Consider the following 27,682-nt stretch of genomic DNA (forward strand, 5'->3'; position numbering starts at 1 on the left):
ATATATATAATCATTGTTATTAAAATAGTAAATAGTTACTGTAGTACGTACACATTACTGTATTCGTACCACAATAAAGAAAGTCATTAGGTATTTGTAAAAGCCTAATCTTTTATGATTTAACTATCCTTACTCACACACTCTTTATACTTGAACACGTAAATACCTAATAGTATCGCATAAATTTGGTATTAGCTAACCGGATGGTACCAGATTCTGTGAAAATATATCTGAGAATTCTTAACAAAATATTAAGATTAGCTATCGTGCTTTCAACGGAACTAAAATGCACTGTTAACATTATACGAATCGTTTTAAATATGTCACCAATTCGTTATGGATACGCTTTAGGTCCAGCATATACGATTTCAATCGTGCAACGTGAAATGTTACCAAGCAGTATTATCAAGTGTCTAATTATTCTACGCAGCCATTAAAAATCACCCTTGCGATCTGGAACTTAACTTGGAAGCTGAATGGTACACCTACTTAGAACAAGATTGCTTTAATTGCTTCACTATTTTTTTGTTGTTCTTTTCATTGTTGTGTTTTTTATTAATATATTTCCATAAATCCGAAATAACATTCTATAAATAACCCATTGCCCGGCTACGGGTTGTCATCTTTGATCTTTTTAGAACGCACGCTGTTTCCAATACGGGTTTGACACATGGCAACTTGTCATCTGACACATGTCGGTAACCACTGAATACGATATTATCTTTTAACCTCGTAAGGTTGACGGTCAAATGAGCGACCTGATGGTAATTGATTACCACTGCTGGTAGACATTAGCTCCGTTAGAAATTTTAACTGTTACTATGGTCGCCAATGCACCACCAACCTTCGAAACTAAAATGTATCTTGTGCTTGTAAATACACTGGCTCTTTCGACCTTTAAACATGAACACTATAATACTAAGTATTGTTGCTTGCATGAGCTGAAAAAATCGTGAGGAAACCTGCATATATCTAATTTCATTGAAGCCACATGTTTATTCCACCAACCCACCCGCATTGGAACAGCGTGGTAGAATATTTTCCAAACTTTCTCTTGAAAGGCAGAGGAGGCTTTAGCCAGCAGTGACAAGTTTACAAGTTGTTGTCGTTGTTGTTTTATTGTTGCTTGAATGTATAATATATAATCAGTAACTTACACAGACGGACCTGTACAATGCCTTAAATTCAAGTAAAATACATAAAGTATATCAATTGAAAACAAAAATTAAGGACACTTAAACTCGGTCATCGGTTTGAATTCACTACCAACCACTGCACCATCTCGGCTTAAATGTTATTACTGTTTTTAAAGCCTTTATAGGTTGCCAACGCGATACAGCTAGAACAAAGACTGTAAGCAGTACGATGTCATAAATACCCCATTCCATACTTAACGCGCACTCATATATTGTAGGTTATAATAATACTTCCTACTTTTGTTAACAATGGTACAATTTCAAAATAACTCAGACAATTCCTCCCACAACTTCTGCATTTTCCATTTCGTACATTAATTTAAGACTCAACAAGGAATGAAATTCCAATTGGAGAAGGATATAAAGTGAAAATTACTTCGATTTATTTTTGTAATGAATGTAGTTTTGTAATTGATTGGTTTTTATATATGGTAAACTATCTGCCTGTTTCTAACTTCATCCGAGTGAAATTAGAATTGTAGGTATTTCTCAATCTCGGTACCACCTCAATGGCCTTATTTAATCTACTGAAATTTACATAAAAAAACATAGATATCGCTTCCGAGGAGTTCAACTATGTTTGGAACTTATTTCTCAACTCATAAGTTTGCAAAATGAAATGAAATGAAATGAAATGAAATTTATTTGCAAGAATATGGTTACAAAGATCTTACAGTAATTATGTCCTTATCATATTCAACCGTTTTGGTATGCAAATATTATACTATATTACACTGAATCATGCAATCAAACTACACAATTGGAATAATTAAGGCAACCATAATGTCTTGAATAAAATATTTATACAATAAAAAAAATGTCAATATCTAATAAAAACTGAATATCAATCTAAACAATATTGGAATAAATAAACTTATGATTACACTGAATTGAAGAAATTAATATTTGTCATGCGGTAAAAGGGACTAAAAATTAATATTAACATTATATTTATCCATATATCCAATTCATATTATATCTATATTGCAGTCTTAAAGAATTAGTATTTTTAATTATTTAAATATTGTTTTATGTCATAATAGCATTTTTCTAAAAGCCACAATTTTATCCTTATTTTGAATTTATTTATTGGTAAATTTTGTATTTCATCTGGTAACTTGTTGAAAATTTTAATTGCCATATAAAATGCATTATTTTTATAAATATTGAGGTAAGACCTAGGTACATAAATTTTATTGGGATATCTCTTAGATTTATTAACTTCTGAATTGAGCTGAAAATAATTGGGATATCTTTTGACAAAGATACAGATTTCCTTTATATACAAACATGGCAATGGCAAAATCTTCAGTTCTTTAAATACTGGCTTGCAACTTTCGAGAGGTCCTATGCCGTAAATAGCTCTAATGCACTTCTTTTGAACTCTAAATGCTCTTAAGATGTGAACAGAATTTCCCCAAATTATTAACCCATACGATAAAACTGATGCGACATATCCATGGTAAGCAGTTATAGCTGCTTCACGTGAAACTGTCAAACGTACACGTCTTAAAGCATATACAAATTTTTCCAACTTAGTACAAACATAGTCAATATGGTGATTCCAACTACAGTTTGTATCGAACAAGACACCTAAAAATTTTGATACATTCGTTTAAATTCGTGCAAGTTTTTTTTTTGTTTTACTATATGTATATAAAAATGGGTTGATTTAATATTCATTCTATTTTATTTATCTATTGCAAATGAACTAAACTGAAAACTGCACTTATTGTTACAATTTTAATCAACGCTTACATGCGATTCTTTGTTTCTTAATTACAATAGTTCACTCATCCTTCAAACCGGAACACTACAATACAGATTATTATTTTTTTACCGTAGAATAATAGATTTCTGGATGTTACCTATATGAGCCTGCACATTGATTCCATCTGATTAACATAGATCTTTTAGTAATTTGATTTTGACGACCTCCGTGTTTTCATGAGTGTGCACTGCGAGGTCTCGGGTTCGATTCCCGGCCGAGTCGATGTAGAAAATTCATTAGTTTTCTATGTTGTCTTGCGTTTGGCTGTTTGTAGTACTGTAGTTGCATTTAATTTTCCATAACACAAGTGCTTTAACTACTTACATTGGGATCGGAGTAATGTATGTAATGTTGTCCAATATTATTTATTTATTTATAATTTTAAATTTATTTGAAGATAAAATCTCTCTGTAAGTAGGAAGTAAATCTTTTTACAGATAAAGTCGCAAATACGAATAATAAAAAGACGGTAACAGATTCCAAGTTTTAAATAGGTCTTTTAAAATAGTAGTGGTTTAAAAAACTAACGAATTCAAAGTTAATAAAGTAGTAAAGTTGGCAAAATCGCCTTAAGGAATATAAATCGGAACGGCGAGACAAAGTCGCCGTTGCAAAACATTCAGAGGCCAATGACTTAACTGGTCGCAATCGGCGGAAGAGAGATGGAAATATATAAAAGATGTCGTTCCTTTCTTTTTCATGAAAATCATACGTACATCATATGGTACATCATACCATAGTATCAGATATACTTATATAAATATTATTATCATACCATAGTATCAGATATACTATATGATAATAATATTTATATCAATAACTTAAATAGTGTTCTGGGCTTAATGTTTATGTGCCCTTACGGAATGCATGATTTTCTTGAAAAAGAAAGGAACGACATCTTTTATGTATTTCCATCTCTCTTTAATATTTTATCATTCACCAAGTCATATCAAAATTGTGTGTTGTTCAATGGAAAACAGAAATTTTCTCTGTGGTTTATTGTACTTTTCATGTAGTAAATTTTGTAGTATATTGTTTTCTTAAAATAAATTAAATGAGAACATAATCCAGATTATTAGTACGATTATAACATTGAGTCGATTAGACCCAGTGAATAGAAAATACGAATCTTAATCGATGATTTAGGTCAAACACTCAGCTGATCTCTCTTCGTTTATGTCAGATTGCCGTTTATTCTGATTATAAGGGAATAAAAAGTGCACCTATATTCGTATACAAAATAACTAAAATATATCTTGTTCAGTGTAAGTAAGGTCGTAAAGGAAAATATAATAGCTAAGGTGATATATACACAAACACAACAGTTAGTTGTATTTGTGTATATATCACCTTAGTTATTTATAAAAGATATTTTGAAAAAAAGAGACTTTATAGCTTATTGAAATAATGTAGCGGTCAGCAAGTTAATTTGCTGCTTTGAAGAGTTCCTTTGTTTTACCCCGAAACTGATCATCAGATTATTACGTAATTTGAACGCGTCCACTACGGAACAAAAATGTTTCGAAAAAAAAAAGTCAATTTTATCCGTTGGTAGTCTATTTCAATCGAAGAAAGAATAAAAATAAGCAAACCTTTGACCTACTTATTTTTTTAATAACTATATTTCGCATTACTAACATTGATATGATATGATGATATTTCTACATTTATAACATAACACTATTTAACTTAGCAACTTGTGTGTACTTTCATTTTACATGTTAAGTTCCGATAACAATCTAGAGGAAATTTAGAACGCAAGTTTTTCAAAACTTCAAAATTAACATTATTTATTATTCAAGTTATCATTAAATGATTTATCAATTCGATGTTAAATTTTGTTTATTGGGTTTAGGTCCTCTTCTTGTTACAATATATATAAACACTCACATTGGAAACCTCTTTCTTTTCGGAAGTGGGTTAAGAATAAAAGAATTGACTCGTACTAAAACTATAATGCACCAATGAAAAGTAACTAAGAATTAGATAACGTTTTCTTTTACACAAATATATTTTTAAAATACGAACGCTAAGTATTCCCGTGTACGTCGTTGCTGTAATAGCTAGATCAAATGATTTACGTGTTTTCAACTTGATTTTTTATTAATATGCGATGTAAAGGTAATAGGGCGCGTGATCAAACTACCGCAGACGAAATAGTAAAAGCAAATTATCTTTTAATAAGACATACATATTTTAAATCAATGTTAGATTACGATATATTTATTTCCTAATATTTTACAATACTAAAATTGTTCCCTTTCGTTTGAAGAGTGAGCAAGGCACATATCACCTTAATTACCTATTTTGGTGGCGCATTGGTATTTTAAGTAATGATATTGATGGTAATATTTTATTTTGGTGGCATTTTCTATGGTGATCGTTTACCAACCAGTGGCTCATAAGGCCTTCCGTCAAGAGATTGTATAAAACAAATAAATAATATGTTATTAGCCCACTATACTATACGAAGATTAATCGTCTTCATATATACTTAAAAAGGTTTACTATTAAGTTTCTTACCGGTTCTTATACAGAAAACTATAAACTATTAAAATATAAATATACGAATCTCAATGCAAACTGAATATTAATTAGATGCTTATCTTGTGACATAAATCAAATGTATTTTATCAACTATGATAAATTATGCAATTTTAAAAACCGCATCGTACATGCATACTTTACTAAGATAGATAGATAGATAGATACTTAGAATATCGTTATCTTTGTTCTTTACAAAGCTGATACTTCACATGAGCTTTAAAACGCTCTCATAAGAAGAGTCGTAAGCAACATTTTTTTTTTCTAAACGAGCTCTTTTGAGATGTTCTCAACCTATTTCATAGACAGTCATTGTCTTCGCCGTTTTGTCCGTCTTGCGGCAGTGGTCGTCTTTTGTTTTGTACTGACCCGAATCCACCCACCATTATCAGAGCGTCCGACATATCAACGTATCTATTCAATACATCAATATAGTATTATTGTAACCTCAACACGATTAGTTATGAATAATATAAAGATAACGATCATTTTTATTAAACATTGAATAATAATCATGTAAACACGTACCTAGCCGTTAATAGTATCTTAACGTTAAATTAATATATGTATAGAGTTTTAAATATTATTTATGTCAAGAAAAACAAGTCACGTTATTTTTAAACTTCAGTATTTATTTATATATATTGTTTGTTTTTTATTTAACGTATTAAAATTCTATATGACATCTGTATATATGTATATTTATTGTAATAAAATTTAATTATTTATCATAAAATCATCATATATATTTAAATATACTATAAAGACTATATAATTAAATAATATCTTGGTACATTTGAATTTAATATTTATATGTTTACTGGTAGTTAAAAGGATATTAATAAAAAATGGACTAGGTATTTAGAGAAGAGCGTAAGTCAATATTTCTTTAAATTATATTATCTACGACCTATACACCTTTGAATATAACAAAAAAAAAAATATTGTAGCCTAAGTTACTCCCTATTATATCAGTTATCTGCCAGAGAAAGTCCCGTCAAAATCGGTTCAGACATTCCAGAGATTAGCTGAAACAAACAGACAGACAGACAGACCGATAAAAGTTGTAAAATTTGTTAAAAATTTTCTTTTGGTATATGTACCGTATAAAATACATATGCATTGAGTAAAGAAGGGCTATTTTACACTAAAATTTTATTATATCTATAGATAATATGTCTTTTCTGTTTTATTGTTGTTATGTAAGTATCCTTGTAATAAATTCCTCTTCAAGGCCTTTGAGGCCTTAGGTCAGAAGTAGCACTTCTACAGGCTGGAACTTTACTGTGTAAGTAAGATTACAAGACATTTTTATAAATTTTATCTTTGAAATCGCTACAATTAAGTCCGTGCAGTTCGTACACTTTTATTATTCTGATATATTCGACGTTGCATTTTTATTTCCAGACAGTATCACAATCGAAAATTTAAAATCAATATATACGACCTTCAAAAAGACAGGTTTTTTTTTGTAGAAAGAACGAAACAGTTAAGAAATATATTACTTTGTTACAATTCTCGTAATGGAATTGAAGAAAATCTGAAGCGATATCAAAACTTTACCACGACACGGGTGTACTGACTCCTTTTTAGCATTCAATGTTGCGTGCTCAAGTCGCTTTACGCGACTGTCATTTGCTTGTTTGAAATATTGATAATATATTTTTTATTCGTGTATTGAGTTTAATATCCTACGGGCATATTTAATATAGATTAGCGATTGTAAGGCTCTGGGTCTCGTGTCTATGCGCATCGGCGACAAAAGTTTCTGTAATTACTATAAATTGTTTTGCAGAAAATTATGCGATAAGCAATATCTGCTATATAATAAACCTAACTTAATGGCTTGTAAATTGGTTGTATGAATAAATTGTACAGAGATTATAAATAACATTTATTATAAATCAAACGTAATTATAATTAAATACGTATTATAAAAATGTTAATTAACGACTTTACAATGTACCAATAGATATAATAAAATTAGAGTGTCTAATTATTTTATTAAATTAATTGTTTTTTATAATATTTATTTATAAATATATGCAGGGTACACAAATTAAAATAACACTTTTTACAATTTGTGCCCGTCTGTTGGTCTGTCTGTTTATTCCAGCTAGTCTCTGGAACGGCTGGTCCGATTTCGGCGGAAGTTTCACTGATAGAAAGCTGATGTAATAAGGAGTAACTTAGGCTACAACAATTTCTATTTTATGTAATTAACCATAATTTAAAACGCGGACGAATTCGCGGGTACTGCTAGTCAATAATATTTCCAAAAAATGAATTGAATATATTAAGAAACTTCATTCATATAAGAATTATTAACACTAAGGACTCAGATATATAATACTATACGTTATAAAAAGCTATGCGGTTTCCTTGATATGTTAAATCCGAAACGGCTGTGTCCACGAGTATAACCGAGCTAAATAAAAACATACCATAATGACCACAATTGGAGTACTATAATTATAAATAGTTTAACGTTTTTAATCAGCCATGTAACACGTATGTTAATTTAATTACATATATCTCGATCGATACCTGTTCTACTTCGATTGGCCTTCGATTGTATTCTGCATACACACAACACAAACATAGGATGCATATTGAGTAATTTATAATTTGTACACTATTCCGGTATTATATGGTTATTATAATTTGTAATAATTATTTATATTTGTCTGAGTAGGTGGGCGTGGGGTTTGATGTTTCTACGCATATTTCTGTGCATGTGTGTAGAAGATATATATGACGAAACTAGGGTTACGGTTTTGTGCTATTCCTCCTGGGTAGTTAGGTTATCACCCATTCGTTATATATCCTATCACTACGCAGTAATACTTACTATTATTGTGTTTCGGTTGGGTGATCTTTTTTTTATCAAACATATCAAATATTAACAATTCCTTACATCACCAATGCGTCACCACCTTTTCAAACTAAGATGTAACGTCCCTTGTGCCTGCAGATAGCCATTGTAACTAGGTACAGCCGCAGGGCAATTTTTCAGGTGGCGCATTGGTATCGGCCAACTAATGCCTGGGTAATGGTGACTTTACTATCAGGTGGCTCACTTGCCCGTCTACAAATTCATAAAAAAAGACAAACAAAAAACATTAAGCGTACTAGCACAGCTGAATCATTACATAATATAAAACAAAGTCGCTTACCGCTATATGTCCCTATGTATGGGTAGGTCTTTAAAATTAAGCAACGGATTTTGATGTAATTTTTTTAATAGATAGTCATTAGTGAGCAAATTTTTTGTTTATAATACAAGGACAATATAGTTCTTTACTACTCTGATAATTTTAGAAGTTTCGAATGTGTTTATCGTAAATAAACAAATTCTGTAGTATATTTAGTATTAGTACTGCCCGTGAGAAGCCGGGTCGCTAGTACCTACATACTAATATACAGTAGCTGTTTTGCTTTCACGACTTCTACGAGTTTACGCGTTGGATAGTCCCTATAAAATAGCATAAAGGCTGCTCAATCTTATGAAGCCTACATTATTTCGTCATCTCCATCGAGGCTTGCAATGACAACATTGAGGCCCACACATTGCTCTTAATTTTGTAACGTCACTTTAGCTGAGCTAATCGACTGGAACAAACAACGTTTTGGTTTGATTAAGCGCTGATTGGATCGTTACATCGAGATTTTTATTTATATCCACGCCAATCATCAATTTTATTTTTGTCATATTTGATGCAAAACGAGAAAACTGAACGATTTTAATCAATTCAAACACTGTAATAATACCGTCTGGATTGAAACGACATCCATTGATTAGCAGTAACAAGTAAAAAAAGTAACAGCCTGTAAATTACCCACTGCTGGGCTAAGGCCTCCTCTCCCATTAAGAAAAGGGTTTGGAACATATTCTACCGCGCTACTAAGTATTATCCGATATAAGTCCGGTTTATACGAGGTTACTACCAGTGCCATTATAGGCACAAGGGCCATATCTTGATTAATCAATCAATCAAAATTATTATATTTTATTCAAGTAGGCTTTTTTGAATCGTTATTTTACTTACTGTATTAAGTGAAGCTACCAAGAGTCCCAAAATTGGGATGGGTAATTCACACAATGTTATTGGTTTTTTATGTGATAGTTCCAAACGATTAGGAGTCTCATCTGATGGAAAGTGATTACCACCGCCCATGTACATATGAAACATCGGGGATTTGCAGGTGCGTTGCCGGTCTTTAAGGAAGGAGTACACTCTTTTATTGAAGGGTCCCAAGGCAGAAAATGTTTTAGAAATCTCGTAATATATTATATAAATATGTAGGTATTTTTGTATATGGGCTTCAGGCATTTTCGCCATTACGCTTTCTTTTTTCAAATAAAGTATTGCTAAATGGTATTCCAATAATTTGCATTTCTCATGTCTAAAGGCCACAAGGACGAGACATCATAGCTTGTATACAAACGACGAGTCGAATTAGGCCAGTCAATAAACTCTCGAGACACACGCAGCGAGCAAACGATAAACGATCTGTTTTGAATGTAAAAAACATATTGAACGGATTATTTGTTTATACCATGAAATGTCATTCTAAACGCACACTGTAGATTTATCCTGATATTATAAACGCAATGTTTTATTTTTAAATTAGTTTGATACGTATGAATAAACAACAACAAAAGCCTGTAAATTTCCCAATGCTGGTCTAAAGCCTTTTCCCTTTAAGGAGAATGTTTGGAACATATTCCACCACGCTCTTCCAATGCAGGTTGGCGGAATACATTTGTATGAAATTAGACACATGCTGGTTTCCTCAGGTGTTTTCCTTCACCAAGTACGAGATGAATTATAAACACAAATTAAGCACATGAATATTCAGTGGTGCTTGCCTGGGTTTGAATCAGGAATCATCAGGTAAAATGAACGTGTCCTAATCATTGGGCCATCTCGGCTCTTTAACGTAGTAACTATTTACGACGTTTATTCAACAGGTCGTTATGAAATTTTGCACATTGTTAAGGATACAGAAAAGGATATAGGGTACGTAACAAATGCCAAATTCGCATGGCATGACTCGTCGTAATTATAATTATATTATGCGCAACTAGCTCTTTGTTACTTCTGTACGCTTAAATCTATGAACCGCATTCGATTCATTTGTCTTGTTAGACAAAGTTTGGTTTTGACATCATTCGAGTGCCAGGGATGGACATAGGCTCCTTTTTTTAGTCTCGAGAAGTTGACAGTTTATGTGCTATTTGGATACTTCTATAAATTTCGCACTGGTAAAGGCGCAAATAGTAATTATTTAAATTACTAGTTGCGGCTTAGGTCTGATATATACGCTGTAACGCGAGTCAACTACAAGGTACGTCTGGCTTTATTTTTCTTTATTGTTCAATTGACAACTAATAAGATCAACTGAATGCGAACGTCGCGTACCGTAACGATGGTTGTCGATAGATGTAGACACGCGGTAGCGTTTCAGCCAAGTTCATATATAGTACATGGTTGTTGCATATAGATATGTCTAGACGATTAGTTAATGTTGTTCTATATCACATTTTTTTTAATTTCCTTGAAACCTATGAATATGTAGGCAACTATCACATTTAAACATTAGTAAACGATTTGAACATACTGGTCGTTCGGATTTGTTTGTATCACAATTTGTATTCGGAATGGGAGAAACTGTAAATATCATACATATAGAATATATAAATGAAAAAGGATATAAAGAATATATGTGAAAATACTTGAAACAAATCTTAACATGAAAATTGATTAAGCTAAGGTTAAAAAGATTAATTCATTAAAATATACTTTACCATAACCTTACTTCAAGCGGTTAAATCTATCATGTGCGCTTTTGGTCTCATTGTTTACTTCGATAACGTATATTTTACGACTGCGATATAATTTTCTACGCTTTTGTTCACGACATAATAATATGTTACACATAATATTAATACACGATTACCTATTACCCCATATGATTTATTAAACAAATAAAAAAAAATGTTTAAGGTTAATATATGTGTACAAACTATCGAATCATAGGACTTAGCATAAAATAACCATAATTACTATAAACTCTGACTGCTTGTCAATTTCCTTTATCTGTTACGTTGAAATTATTATCAAATACTTAGAATTGCATTCAAGTCTTTTATATAAATCCAAGAATTGTAACTAAAGAAAACAAAATTATGGAAAGTAGTTACTGAACATTTTTATGGCTTTGCTTGCATTGAATGACCTTAATCAGATCATAAACTTAATATATATGTACATAAACTTCTTCATTAATTGATTCGTCTACTCGAGAAAACAGTATGAAAATGCGCATATAACGACATAAAACAATTAAAAATGAATTGTAGTGCTACACTGGTAGACACACGTAGGGTAGTGTAGGGTACACGAGTAGATAAATAAAATAGTACAAACAGTATTCATGAAAAGTCGATAAAATACTCCCTATTAATAAAGACCCAACTAAAACAAAGAAATCAAAATAATGGCTAAGACATATTAGGAGTACGGAAAGCAAATCGTTGGAGATTAATCAAAAAAAGAAAGAAAGATGGTAAACTTCAATCGGTAAAAAAGACAGAACAAATACAAATCGCTTTTGTTCGAATTAGGTTAATTTATCTTAGCCTGTTTGGGTAACCAGCAACTAATCACAACTACCAAGAGATAGCAATACTACGGGCACTACAGTAGTTACAGACACACACACACATGATTAGTGGGGCATTGGAGATTTATACTATGCCAATGTGTATGGAAAGTGGTGACCATACACATACAACCATAACACACCATGTTTTGGGACACTATTTGACTGGACATTTATGTTGTCATATCTCAAATATAAAATTACTGCTTTGTACGAAATATATGTATAAACAGTAGATCAAAATGTCATTTTTTTTAATTTTTGTCTTATTTAATTAGCGTTCTGGCAAATCACTGGAACGGCTGGACAGAAATTGACGGGACTTTCATTGGCAGAAAGCTTATCTTATAAGGAGTAACTTCGACTACAAATGAATGTTTTTTTGATGAATTCAAACGCACCAAGTCACAGGCACAGCTAGTTAATGATTAATAAAATATTGACTGGGGCTAAAACACATACAAGAGTGGCAATTATTTTAGTATAACCGTTAAGTTATATAAAACTTAGTATTAGACATACGAAAGCCGATGATAGCCGCATTAGGAAACACGTGCATCAGCAACCAGATAATCCACTTTGAGAAGTTACTTGAGAAGTCTAGACAGATGTTTTTCGCATTTGCATTGCAAAACAAACACGACTCCTTGGAGAAACGACACTTGTATCGGACGCGAAAATTAAAATATAAGCAACTATTATAACCAAGTTTTATATCGTGTGACTCACAAAACTTGGAATTTTGTTCAGACTTATGTTGGTCCACGATATAAATAGTTAATTTATTTTGATGACTGCTTTGTAAATTTATTGTTATGAAATGTTAAGTCCTAGTCCCATCGAGAATTTAACAATAAGATAAATCTTGAGGTTTATCGAATATTTGATAATCATGCAAGATATATAATATTAAATAATAATGTCAAGCTAAATTAGACCAGTGGACAAAACGCTTAGAACTACGTGAGGTCAAGGCTAATATCGTTAGGAAATATGTAATGGAACTGTGTTATTTATTGTTATTTAAAATAGGTATACAGACAAGTAAATGGGTCACCTAATGATAAGTGGCCAACAGCGCCAGCGACGTTATGTTCCAAGTTAGACTGGATCACTCACCCTTGAAACTGGAACATAACAATACTAGTTACTGTTATTTGGCGACTTCCGCCAAGTAGCAGTACCCAGTGTGAGTTAGAATATCGGTCTAGTGGATGATATCTACCCAGACAGACTGAAACAAAGCTCTAACAAATTTCAAGGTCCTAGATAGATTTTAAGGTTGATAATTCTGAAAGACAGGCTACAGTTTCAGGATCTTTACTTGTGCCTTGGAGGTAAAGACTTTACTACAGCATTGGGGGCAGGCTACGTCCAGCATTGGAATAATACAGGCTGATCATGATAATGACGATGATGATATCTCAAGCATTTAAAATGCTCCACTCTTTCTGGTGATGCCGGATTTGCCACTCCATAACTTTACGAGAATGAGCGAATAGATGGTGCAATTGTATTTACGCACACATTTGTGCATCATCTATGCGCAAACACAATTGTACCCTGCAACATTATCTAAGTAATGTGGTGAGTGTCTTCGAAATTAGCTACCGTGAACGAAATAGGTCAGGACTAAATCCTCACATGTACTCATAAGAATCGACAAACAGATGCTGTTTAGTTAAGCCTCTTTAAACCAAAATAAGCAAAACATTAAAATTGCTCATTTGAATGACATAAATCAACAAACAAAATCTTGTGTAGTGTTTATGATAATCATCATAAAAAAACGATTGCATTGTCAAGTAAATGACATCATTTATTCATCCAACATTCTCAGTATGAATTAAATTAATATTTGATTATTGCACATTTAAATTGAAGAATGCTACTTAATTTCCAAATAGTTTGACTAAGGGGAGTCGAGGTGGCCCACTGGCCCAGTGATTAGAACGCGTGCATCTTAACCGATGATTGCGGGTTCAAACCCGGGCAAGCATCGCTAATTCATGTGTTTAATTTGTCTTTATAATTAATCTCGTGCTCAGCGGTGAAGGAAAACCTCGTAAGGAAACCTGCATGTGACAAATTTCATAGAAGTTCTGCCACATGTGTATTCCACCAACCCGCATTGGTGGACCATGGTTTCACCAACAGTGTGGTGGAATATGTTCCAAGCCTTTTCCTTAAAGGGAAAGGAGGCCTTTAGCCCAGCAGTGGGAATTTACAGGCTGTTGTTGTTGTTGTTGAAAAAGTCTCTAATTTAAGTCGATTTTGATATAAATCTTATAGTTCAATGTTTTATATGTATTTGTACATACATTTAAACAATATATCAAAGGTATTGTTGTATTGTATTACGAAACTATACCCTGTAATGCGTAGTTGCTGTCGAATATAAAAAGAATACACCAATGCTTTTAGCAAACAAACTTAAAAATAACTAAAAACTACGATTATAATAAATAATAATAAAAATAATTATACAATCAAACAAATTTTATAGATTTGTTTCGTTCAACAATATTGGTATATAAAACTTCAAAGCAAACACTTATCGGACATGTTCATATAAGCACAAAGAGTTAAGCAAATATTAGATTAGACTAAAAAGCGAAACGCATATATACAAAGAGAACAAACAAACACATAAAGTCGTGTATTGCTATAATAGACACTGAATTAGCAAAGAACACATCGGATACAACCTTGGTTCCACTATTTCACAATCGAGTGATGTCACTGCCCTTATCTGTTGAGTTATAGCTAAAACTAAATGTATTACGTCGTCTTGATGAGAGCCGCTAAGTGTTTTTTTAATTATACATATATCTAACTTGTTGTGCGTCGACTTTGTGCGCGTTTGAATTTAAAATTAGTTCTAAAAGATAACAGCCTAAGTTACATCTTCTTACATCACCTATCTGCAAATGAAGCTACCGTCAAATAGGTCCAGCTATTCCAGAGATTACCCGGAAGAAACATACAAAAAGAGAGACAGACAAAAATGTAAAACATGGTATTCTGGTACATGTATATTTGGTAAATTTTATTATTACAAACAGACACTCTAATTTTATTATATGTAAAGATTTTTTTTTTACATTGTGTTATCATTTTAAGCCAAATTTATACTGTTTACCTTTGCACTACACCTTTTGTTATTCTTACAGTTAAGTTTTGTTAACAGACGTCTGGAAGAGATCGCAATGCTGTAGCGATAAAATTGCCTTTAGTTACATTTTTAGGATTACCATTATCAATGTTTGTAAAATGAGTTTATAACCAAAGTAATATTTTATGACTTAAAATTTGCCACTGGTGGTTTAAGTCTTAATTTATTAGTATTCGATTCTTATCTTCTGACAGGTCACTTAGCCTATAGATTTTGACATAAGCCGCACCTTACATAGCCCTACTGTTACCAATTACGCTAGCTTACATTTCTCATGCCTACCAAAAATCATATCAGTAAAACTTTATGATTAAATTACGGAACAGCTACATAGTATAAAACAAAGTCGCTTTCTCTGTTCCTATATCCCCAGTGTGCTTAAATCTTTAAAGCTACGCAACGGATTTTGATACGGTTTTCTTTGATAGCAACACCGATAATTAATTTTAGAAGTTTCCACTGTGATGTCATATCATTGCAGCCGTGCGAAGCCGGGGCGGGCGCTAGTTTAATATAATCAAAATACATGTTAGATCGATGGATGTAAATAAAGATTTTAATTTACAATGTTGTCGTCGGTTACGTGAACGCAGAAACCTGTCAAGTCAACTTGACGCACGAAGGATATTCGGTTTATAAAACGTAACATTCGATTACATGTACAATCCCGTTATGTATTGAATTTATTTATTTATTCGTAAGCTAAGTTGGCCCAGTGGTTAGAACGCGTGCATTTTAACCGATGATTAGGGGTTCAAACCCAGGCACGCATCAGCGAGTTTTCATTTGCTTAATTTATGTCTGTAATTAATTACGAGCTCTGCATGTGACTAATTTCAACGAAATTCTGCACAACAAACATGTGTATCCACTAACCCGCATCGGAGCAGCGTGGTGCAATATGTACCAATCCTCCTCCTCAAAGGGAGAAGCCCTTAGCCCAGCAGTGGGAAATATACAGGCTGTTGATGATTTATTCGTAGGTATACAAACAGATCTTACACTTAGAATTACGGACTTACACAATTTTAAACTAGATTGCATTTCTAAGCATGTGTACAAGGCGTGCTCGAAACAATTATATGAACACTCTATTGTTCTTTCACATAAAAAAACAATAAACTACAGTAAATATATAAACATACATTAATACTCAACCAAGAAAACCACTACGAAAAAAAAATTCTAATAGTACAATTATAGAAAAAGCTTTTTTTTATTTTATTTAAATTTAGAATTAAATTATTGTTAATCAGCCAGACAAACACGCATGACATATTATAGTGGACAAGTGTGGACTCTCTATTCTATGACTCTCATAATCCGATGTGACGACAAATCCGACCCAACCGGAAATAATTCAGGCGCAGGACCTACGGCTTTACTTGTATTTATGTGAGGATTAATTCAATGCAAGGATTATTAAAATCTAATTATACTTTGTCCTTTTTCCTGTATGTGCATTTAAATAAAGTTTATGAAAATATAACATACAGTTACTAAGTTGTTAGATTTGTACCCAACTATTTACACTGAATTGACTGTTTTTGCCTATATGACGTCATAACATGGCAGCTTATGTTTTAGGTCAAGTGTTATAGAGATTAAAAATTACGACAAAATCAGAATTTATAAGTATATTTTTACATACATTTTAATTTGTATGTAATTTCATAAATCATTTTTTAATACCGAAAGTAACCCTATAAATCCTATAATATCCACTATTTTGAACGTTTTCAGAAGTTATTTTATTCATTCAACTTTAAATTATATTTAAAACTAAGACAAATAGACTTAATAGAATTTAAATATATAAAAGTTTATGTATTCGTAATTTAAATTTTTGATAAATAATATCTCGAATGGACGATGACTAATAAAATTAACATATTATTTGACACAAATGTTACGTTTCTGGTTCTTGCATAACGCTTTATTTCCTTATTCTTTTCAAGTCAATTGCTCCAAGAAATTAATATATTGTGTACCAAATTCTATATAAAACACATAGTCACATAAGAACGTAGACACTCCAGGAAAACAGTTACCTTCAGTTCCTGAATAATAAAACATAACGCACATCACGTCAGCTGTCAACATACAAAGCACCATTAGATACTTTATTGTACACCATACAGAGAAATTAAATAAATACATCATACATTTAGCCTTAATAAGGCAGGCGTACAATTTTGGCAACCTAATCGCTACAAAGTTCTCTTCCAGGCAACCAATGCTGTAGGAAAGAATAGCTCATAGAATATGAGGTAGGTGGTGCTGTAATAGGTAATGACAGTGTGATCTAAAATGACAATATATGAATCCATAATATTTATAACTAACATAAATTTTATAACTCTTTAAAATTGTATTTTTAAGTACAACAATGGAGCAAATACTCGTGTATCTTGTTAAGGATACTTGGTGGTAAGGCTTTGTGCAAGCCCATTTGAATAAGTATCACCCACTCTTCAGATATTGATAACGATCATGATGAGGAAGCCAGTGTACAAAGAAGCACACTATTCTAGTTCCCAAGTTTGGTGGCACATTAGGGATATATGGAACAGTTAATATATCCTACAGCATTTTCCTACATTGTCTATGAGCGATGATCACTTACCTATAAGAGGTACATTTACCAGTTCCACTACCATTGTCTTAAAAAACACCTTAATAGATACAGTTAGTTTTAATGTAAGTAAGATTACTTTTAATATTACATACCTTCTACGTAATAAAAACCACTTTTGTGATGAGAACCTCTCCATATCTTCTTTTATTCAAAGTCACTAGGCCTGGTTTCGTTAAATATTTTGAAATCGTGACCGTCTAATAGATATTCATATACATTATACTTTAGGTAATTGAGCTGCTTTCATGGGCACTATACAGTTCCTAAGATGACTTCAATGGTAATCCTTCTCAAGGCGAGAGTCATCGATTATCTATTGTTACTTTTAAAAACAATTAGAAATAGGTATTTCTTTGAACGAATTAGTTATTCTTATTGTAGATACTATTAATGCTTGCATTGAGTAAACATGTGTTATTCCTACACGGAAAAAAAATACCAACTAAATATTGTGAATATTATATTATCGTTTATCTAATTTGGAGTACAATATAAGAATCATTGCAGTTCATAGATGTAATTGTAAGGCAACTTGTATTTTGTGTAGGTGACGGTTTGGGGTTCACTCACTGACTAAATGTCGGTTCATTCCCAGGCGGTGGACCTAAAAATGAATATTATTAGAAACCTGTTGATTTATACGAAATCATTCACAACGTATACGAAATGAATAGCCAACACAAACATTTGTAACACTGAAATAAAAATTTGGATTTTATTTATTTGATATAATGGAAAAAATGATATTTGTATTAATCTGTTTTACAAACGACACAACGCATACTAAACTGTCATAAGTATTAATTAACTAAATGCAAGAAACCGTAATTAATTAAAACTCTCTCAAATTAAAGCATTAAAAACACATTTAATTCAGACACGGTTGTCCTCAATTTACACTTGTTTACACTTTTTATTGTAAAAGGAAAAATATTTCGCTAATACATAACATATACAAAACGATTTAAATTGATAATTATTTAATTTTAAACTAATGGCATTACGAAAAAGTTCTTAATGGGTATTGCTCTGGCCGTTTTATTTTATCTGACTTTGCATAAATTACGAAAAATAAAGAAAAAATTCTATGCATGCATTCTTGTATTGTTTGTGGTGTAATCGAGCAATTACAAAATTTACGTCAACGGTAAGCCATATTCGTTTGATATAATCGTTTACTTTTAGGGCTTCCTTCGCGGTCGACTGAACGAAGCCTAGGGATTTCACAACGATCCTATTTCTAACTATTTCTTTTGCTAACTTATCGGATGAGTGGCATACAAGGACAAGTCGAATGAGAGACTATAAATATAGTGACAATTTATGAAAGTACAATACTGGCGATATCTTGTTATACCTATGGTTACTTTACACCCCATTTAAGATATAACGTATTCTAGGTTCCAGTAGAGGAAAGTAAAGGCAAGCACTGCTGTCAAATCTGTTTCCAGCTAAAAGGAACATTTGTTTTAAAACCAGTTCCTACATCGAAAAACATTTTTTCATTACATTAAAAGTATAATTGATTGTAACAAATGGGGTATACAGATGATAATCAGATACATGTTTACAATGAGGACCAGGACAGTACTTATCATATCGATCCAAAAATTGCTATACAGAAAACATTTGATAGTAAGGAAAATTGACAGGACAAAATTAGCAAGAGATTTCGAATAGGCACAGACGCACATTGGCGAAAAAATCTATGCCTCTTTGGGACAAATAAAAGCCGAAAAAAGAAGGCATATATTGGAAAATAAAACTTTTATGTTTTCCAAATTAATAAAACTCATTTATTAGATATATATGATTCATGAGCGACAGTGACGGTACAATTGGGTCACGTCTGAATGGCTGTTGAACAATCCGAGGAACCCTACAACGCGATGCACTCAACGGTCCACTGCTCATGCACAATGTTACTAACAACTTGTTGCTATTCCATGTCAAGTACATGATTAATTGCCCTGATTTAGCTCACAATATTTGGCATTTGACATTATTTTTACTTAAAACTCTTGGCATAAGTTTATCTTACATAATAATGTTGGCAACAAAGATACCATAGGATCTGAATAATCTCTCATGTGTATAAGATTTAATTCATAAAATAATTGAATAAATTTGTAACAGCTACTTTGGATGCTTGTCGACTGATCATATTACCTACATTTACAGAGCATTAATTTTAAATTCCTATTTGGGAAGGAAAATAAAATCTAACAAGAAAGCATTGGGAGCAATTTTAGTTATTATATTATATAATATTACCTATTGATATAGTAATCAGTCATATATTTATTTTAGCAAAAACAAATACTATGGTCAAATGGGCTTCATGGTACAACAATAGCCAAAGTGTGATAGTGAATCAACCTATGGCTTTCATAACACTACGGTCTAAAATATCACGATCATATCACGAAAATATCATGAAATTAGAATTTGTAAATGTAAGAGAAAAAAATACAATCATAAAATTAGCGGTGAAATACCTACCATAGTTTGTGTCCTAATATGCTTTTACGTTTCTACCGCTTAAGGAAATGTAACGGCTATTCTCAAGTAGAAAGGACGGTAAAGGCGCATTAAGTAATGTTTAATTCCAAACACGTATACAAATATTTCCATTAAACTAATCGTTAAAAGTTTGCACTCATGTCACGATGTCAGATGAGGTTATCAACTGTAAAATATTTAATTGAATTTATGTACATAAATATTTTGATGAATTTATGTGAAGTTCATTGACCTCATGGCTAACATAAAATTTAAAAAAATGTCACTATTCTATTCAACAATCGATCCACAAATTATTACCTAACTATGTCTTCAATTTATTACAAGCGATATAATTTAATTTATTGCTTATTGTTTTTTGAAATTAACATTACTCAGTCTAATATATAACTCACTGATAGATGTTCACAATTTATATAACAATTGACTGAAATTACTACCAACCAACAGAATTAGTTATACGGATTATAAATTAAACTTGATAATAGAGCTTTGTGCAAGGTACGGCCAAACCGCAATGTTTTTAGTAGAGTGAAGAAGTTTGAAGAGTGTATACATGAATAGGAGACGTACCATCTTAGTTCCTAAAGTTGGCAAACGCAGAGTCATGGTACTAATATGCCCTATATGTCCATTGTCTAGGGAGGATATGAATACTGACCACTCAATGATGAATGACGATAACATCAAACTCAAATTCCTTTATCAAATATAAAAGTATTTGACTCACACATTAATAGTCAAATTAAAGACTACCACCGGTTCGCAAAAGGAAACGCCCTTACCGCAACACCCTTAGCTATAGAAACCCTTAACTATAAACCACCTTAGGATAACCGGTGGAAAAAACTCAGCGGTTCTTTGTTTTCTCTACTTAATTCATCATACTCATAGGTAACATTTAGTTACCTTTTTTAAAACAGTTTCATACAACTATAGTTTCTTGTAAAAGTTTCTCAGTTAGTTAAATCTCTAATTACGAAGAATGCTTTGGTGTGAGTTGATATTAGAATATATAAAGATACCTACAGTCTTTTCTTACTTTTACCATTTCGAGGGTAAAATAAGATAACGCATCTTCTTTTGTCAATGGTAATGGAAATGGTATAAATTAGAAATAAGAATTAAGTATTTAAAAATTTCAATGGTGCTTTTACGTGACCTTCAGTTAATATACGTGTCCTATCTGGGGCATCTTTAAAAAAATCTTAAAATTAATTAAAGCTTTAGGCATCCAGGGTATAATAGGTGTCTCAAAAGGATAATTACTCTTAGCTGCCTCGTGCTCAGGTGGAAAAGATTTTGATCTCAGTAACTAAACAAGCCGTGTCAAGAAACTCTTGAGTCTTGCAGGTGACACTTTAAAATTAGATTCAAATAAAAAAAGTATTTTTTTAAACTGTTATTTTTTCATACAGCAACACAATATCGATTAAGTATAGAATTTCTTAAGCAAACACTTAAAGCGCTTATATTGCTGCAAGGTCATTGCTTAAATTAAGGAGCAAATTATAATGTCTTCTATGAACTAAATAAAACGGAGATGACATTTGCATGTTGCATAGATAAAAGTAAATATTTATCAAACGTGTGTCGTTCAGTCAATATTTATACTATCTACTCTGTATTTATCTTCGTTTCTATATTATTTAACTTATCTCTTATTCTTGAAGTAATAGTTACATTAAATATACCTACGTAATTGTATGAACTTGTAAGTTTTCCATATACAAATAAACAAACTCTGATAATATAGTTAAATGGTGAAGAAATATTTAGTATAAAGGCCCTTTATTTATTTTTTCGTAAATGATTAGTCGATATTACTCGTGCGTCATCAACCTTTATGGTAATATGAAACCTTCATGCAAGTTTAAACAATATACATACAATATTTTAACACAATGATACTTTAGCAGGTCATACGGCACGAAAAAGAGGAATATCGTTTCTGACAGAAACCAGCAAACATTGACGCATACATGAGCATACCAATTGTCTTTTAGACAACAGAGTATAAACAATAAAACCTTCCCAAATAAACATTATATACAAATATGTTCCAACTCATTACATACGGTGTCGAGAGATATTGACATTTGGATTTTAACATACATATAAATACCAAAAATCTGAAATTATTTTCCATATACATATATATATATAATTAAAATTTAGGCACACCAGATATTTAAATTTAAGTTCTGTAGTTTTTAAAACGCCTGTATTGCAGACTATTAAATTGAATGCAGTTATTATGTCACTTAGATTTGAAAATACTTTCTGCATTTCTTAAGCAACGTCATTTTCAGACAACATTCTGAACTTTTCGTTCATGGTGAGTTAAGCAATAAATAAATGCATGAACAGTTGAAGAAATAAATAGAAGGTTTTATATAATTTATTTGTACCTACTTTATCACACATTAAAATTAAATTGCACAAACACGTTTGGGTAGGTACCATCTATTTATTAGGCTTGATAGATGGGTCCACCAGTGAAATTATGATATGGGGTTTCCAAGTTTGGCGGCGCACTGACGATTTTAGGAGTAGGTAATATTTCCAACAACGCCAGTTTCTGAAATGGGTGACCACTTATCATCATGACGTCCAATACCATTTGAGGTTAGCTCATAGCTACGATATATTCTGGTACCTTTATGAGGCTAGAGAAAAGTATTGTCAAAAGTCCAATCATGAAGTTTCATAAATTGGACAGTTATTAAAATGAACGTTTGGGCAGAGGCCCAATATTTTTTTCAATTCGTCTCTTCCTCTTACGAATAAAGTCTGATATTTGTGACGGGTTTACTGCATTGCTTTGACGCACAGACTAAGATGAGATTCAAAGATCAGTATGAAGAGAATCAATAGTTTTGACCACGTTATCGATAGAAAAGTGCCGATAAAGTCACTGGATATTCATGTGCTTAATTTGTGTTTATAATTCATCTAGTACTCAGCAGTGAAGGAAAACATCGCGAGGAAACCTGCATGTGTCTAATTTCATAGAAATTATGCCAAAAAGCGTAGTGGAATTTATTCCAAACCTTTTCCTCAAATGGAGAGGAGGCCTTAGCTTATGTTTAATGACTGGCTATTCAACGGTGTAACTGCATTTATATTTATTTAGTGTGACGATTACATGACGCCATAAGAAAAATAAATATGGTCGTATACGGTTTTAAATAAGATAAACGCATTAATATATATTTTTAGCAGCGAGTATAAATTTCAAATTCTATGGAACTGCTACATAAAAATAATGTATAGATTTTATCTTTTTGGAATAAGATGAACTTAAAGAAATATTTTATGAGACGTAGAGATGAACTAATTCCGCGGGGACGATGTTATAAACATGAAAGCGCATTCATAAAGTGCATGTATCTTACACATCAACCTTACTGAGAAGCTTTATACATACACAACGCTTCATAGCTATAGTCCTCATTATACAGGCGTTAGTTTAGATTTATCCCATTAAATAGAACGATGAATGGGTTTAAGAAAGAAATAAGAAAACATACTTGTGTGTTTCATAACAATCCATTGAAATAGATTTAAATATTCCTATTATATAAGTGTTAATAACGGACGATAGTGAATGGTTTTATTGAATCATATCCGATTGTTATTCTGTAGGGTGTCTAGTTGATATTTAGTTGCGTGCTCTTTGCTACCGCTGGGTCACATCCGTCGCACGATACGAGCATTTTAATAAGATTACCTTCACATTCTGGACTAATTTGTACTATATTCTATTCAAGGTTCTATCGTACTTTACTCCGAGTAATAGTTTATTATGAATTTATCAGATTATTACTTCTATTTTAAACTAGTGGTTGTCGTGGCTTCGCTCGCGTTTTTGGCGTTTGGTTGTCATGTGTTAGGCAAAAAATGTATATGTCTATGCCTATATGTATATACCTATGTCCTTCCTTGGAGTTAAAATTTGCTTCATGCTAAATTTCATCAAATTCTGTTCAGCGGTTTGGTAGTGATGGAGAGACACGAGTTGCTTTCAAATTTATAATATTAGTATGGGTTTATTACACACAAAAGCAAATGCTCTTTGTTTATATTGATTCTATAAATGGCAAATAATGCGCTATAAATTCAACAAGATTCCAAATATCTACAAAGCAATCTACGGTTCATTAACGTTTTTAGAAAACCTATATAATATCAATTACATAGTAATATATTTTTAAAGACTTTATAATGATCTTGTCTATTAACATAAATGTACAATTGAATCAGCAATTTTTCGTCAAGTGTTTCGTCTATTAACCGAATTTCACATCGCGGACGACAACAATGGTAAATAAATTGTTGTGACCCTTTGACTATGACTGGTTCACTCACCGTTATATCGAAACAACAATACAAATTGTTGGTCGACTATACAAAAACGAATGTATCATGGAGGGTATTGAATAAAGTAACAGTAAATGTTCTGCTGGGTTAAGCTCCTTCTTCAAAGGTTTGGAGCATATTCCACCCTATTGGCAAATTGTTTGATGGCAGATTTTCACCTGACAATCAGGTTTTCTCAAGATATTCTCAAAGTACGCACAAAGTGTACTCGACAAGCATAAACTTACAATGCTGCATTTTCAAATTTGACCTTTTGAAATTTCAGATTAGATTCCCATTAAAACCCTAATCACTCCCTCTTCTCAAACTCTTATTACCAATTCATTAGCCTACATGCATAAGGGACATAACACCTTAGTTCCCAAGGTTAGTGGTGCACTGCCGATGAAAGGATTAATGTTTCTTACAGCGCCATTGTGTATGGGCTGTGGTTACCACTTACCATTAGGTAGTCCACATGGTAGTCTACAAACCCATAGCATAAAAAAAATTACTCAAAAGTAATTTATCATTTCATATAAAATATAAAATGAAAATACTGATTCGGTTATAACCGTACAATGTTATTTTTTTAATCTTGTACTAAAACGAATCCGACTTTTTATGCTAAGTATTTAAGTAATTGAACTGTGACGGATGACGGAACCCGACTTGACATTAAAGAACTATGACGGTCACGGATGTTAGATAGTCTTTTTTTGTACATCTTGAACCAACGTGATAATTTTACACCAGAGATTTAAACGCAGTTTGAATATTCCAAGTTTTACTATTGAAATTCTCCATACGAGGAATGATTACCGAAACTATTACAGATTAAGCATTTAGACGATGTATTTAATCTTGAACAACTATAGGATACACAAATATAAATAAACTAAAGGTATATGTACACATTGCAACTTAAAGATTACGGCTTAAAAGATCCAACACACAAAAGAACGTCAACTACAAAATAAATTCATAAATAATACTTTACCATTAAATTTGAAATCCAGTGTGACTGCCTTCGTTCCTCTTAAGGGAGAAACCGTTATAATATCACTTGCACACTCAGCTTATAATTTACGTGAAAATTAAATTTATAAATTTTTAATTTAAACGAACGATACGTCCACACAACTCGACAACCGGTTGGTAACTAAAGTACAGATCTGATGACGATCATTTAGCATTGCATTGACTTTTGTTTGCGGAAAACTGCGTTCTTTAACTATTGTCATAGTGACTAAATTGGTTTGTTTATATTAATTTCAACGTTTCTAGTGATCAGTGTGCACCTACATACATCCAGTTTTACCCACGCCTTCCGACTATCTCCTATCGTCGAGTTCGCTTCGTAACCTCTCCACACGTGTTTCTAAACCCTTCATTAATAGCGATAGATGAAATACAATATTATCACAGAATTAAATAAATGTAATACCACAGGTATAGTATTTTGATACCGTACTATACGATAGTTTAAAAGGGCTATTATGTATTAAGAGGGTACGATCAAAGGTACAAATTTCAAAGGTTTTTCTTGACCGATCTGTCAATATTGTTCGTTTATATTCTAAATTCAAATTAGTTTCAAGGGCAATGATTTTTTTTTTTTTTTTAGGAAATAAGATAAAGGTACATCCTAGTATTTCATTGTTTTTATTTTTTTTAATAATACTTGTATACAATTATAACTTATATAGCATGCGTGAGTAATTATAATGAGATAAGTTAAACGTGAGGAAAGGAATTTTTTTGAGGCTCTATCGGAAATGCTATTTGAGTAAACTTGAGAGCACCATGTATAGCCGATATGTGGTACTAAATACAGCTGTGTTTATTTAATTTATGAATACTAATTTTTATTATTGCTTTCAACGTTCTACCAAATATTGGCAATGATATATGTTTTTAAATAAAAATACGTGTTCATGTTTATTAACATATATAATTATTATTTTACATAATTCTCTAGATTAATATTTAATATTTCTTGTAATTGATCTTAGCTTATTATCAGTGATATTAATTTTCAATGAGTTTAAGAACAAAATACCAAGGTCGTCTATATGGAATAATGAATGAACACGCCGCGTTTTCAACAGAGTTATGAATCACATTGATTGTCCAATAAAAATTGAATTGCGTCAAACTTGAATGAGATCTTTGTGATTATTATCCTGATAATATATATATATACATACGTGTATACAGATTAGACTAGGTAAGTGGCGCTGCGATCGGGAAGTAAATAAAATTATTATTACACCGAGCTTGTACCTATATCACAAATACCTACCCTAAATACGTATATACAGCAGTCACAATTTTATTGATGACTATATAGGTAGGTACCTATATAGTCATCAATAAAATTTTGACTGAAGGATGAAATATAGGTTTCAATCATTAATTAAGAATTACCGATAAAAACATTGTAGGTAATAATAGGCGTCACAGTTAATCCGTTTTAAAATAGTGACCAGTAGTTACGCAATGTCTCAAATTGAATATTCCTAGACCGATAAGTTGTGGGGTTTCCAGTCACCGAGACATGCGCAACCATTGCATGCAATGGTGAATGGAGTTGTGAAACTAAAAATAGCCCAGGGTTGATCGCGAGCATTGAATGGAGCACCCGACCACCCTGCTTAAATAGGTCACTGTGCCATCCGTGACGTCGTCGGTGACGTCAGCGACGCATTCCAGGTGAACCCGGGAATTGGGTCATAGACAAAGTAAAACGTACTGATTAATACATTCAAGACAGGTCGTACTGTTGGTCTTAGGGAAGGCTT

At 32.0% G+C, this 27,682-nt stretch overlaps 1 protein-coding gene across 3 annotated transcripts in view; it reads right to left on the reverse strand.

The window, feature by feature from the left end:
* Nucleotides 1-27,682, reverse strand: part of LOC124532656 (protein GDAP2 homolog) — a 105,673-nt gene that overhangs the window by 72,081 nt on the left and 5,910 nt on the right. For 2 of the 3 annotated variants that reach the window (XM_047107691.1, XM_047107689.1), the window contains exon 1: nt 25,879-26,047. The exons of the other annotated variant lie outside the window; for it this stretch is intronic. The gene's annotated coding sequence lies outside the window, so the exon portion shown is untranslated. Of the gene's footprint in view, nt 1-25,878; nt 26,048-27,682 lie in introns of those variants that run through there. 3 annotated transcript variants of the gene reach the window in all.

The sequence above is a fragment of the Vanessa cardui genome, chromosome 9, assembly GCF_905220365.1.
Source record: "Vanessa cardui chromosome 9, ilVanCard2.1, whole genome shotgun sequence".
NCBI classification, from domain to species: domain Eukaryota; kingdom Metazoa; phylum Arthropoda; class Insecta; order Lepidoptera; family Nymphalidae; genus Vanessa; species Vanessa cardui.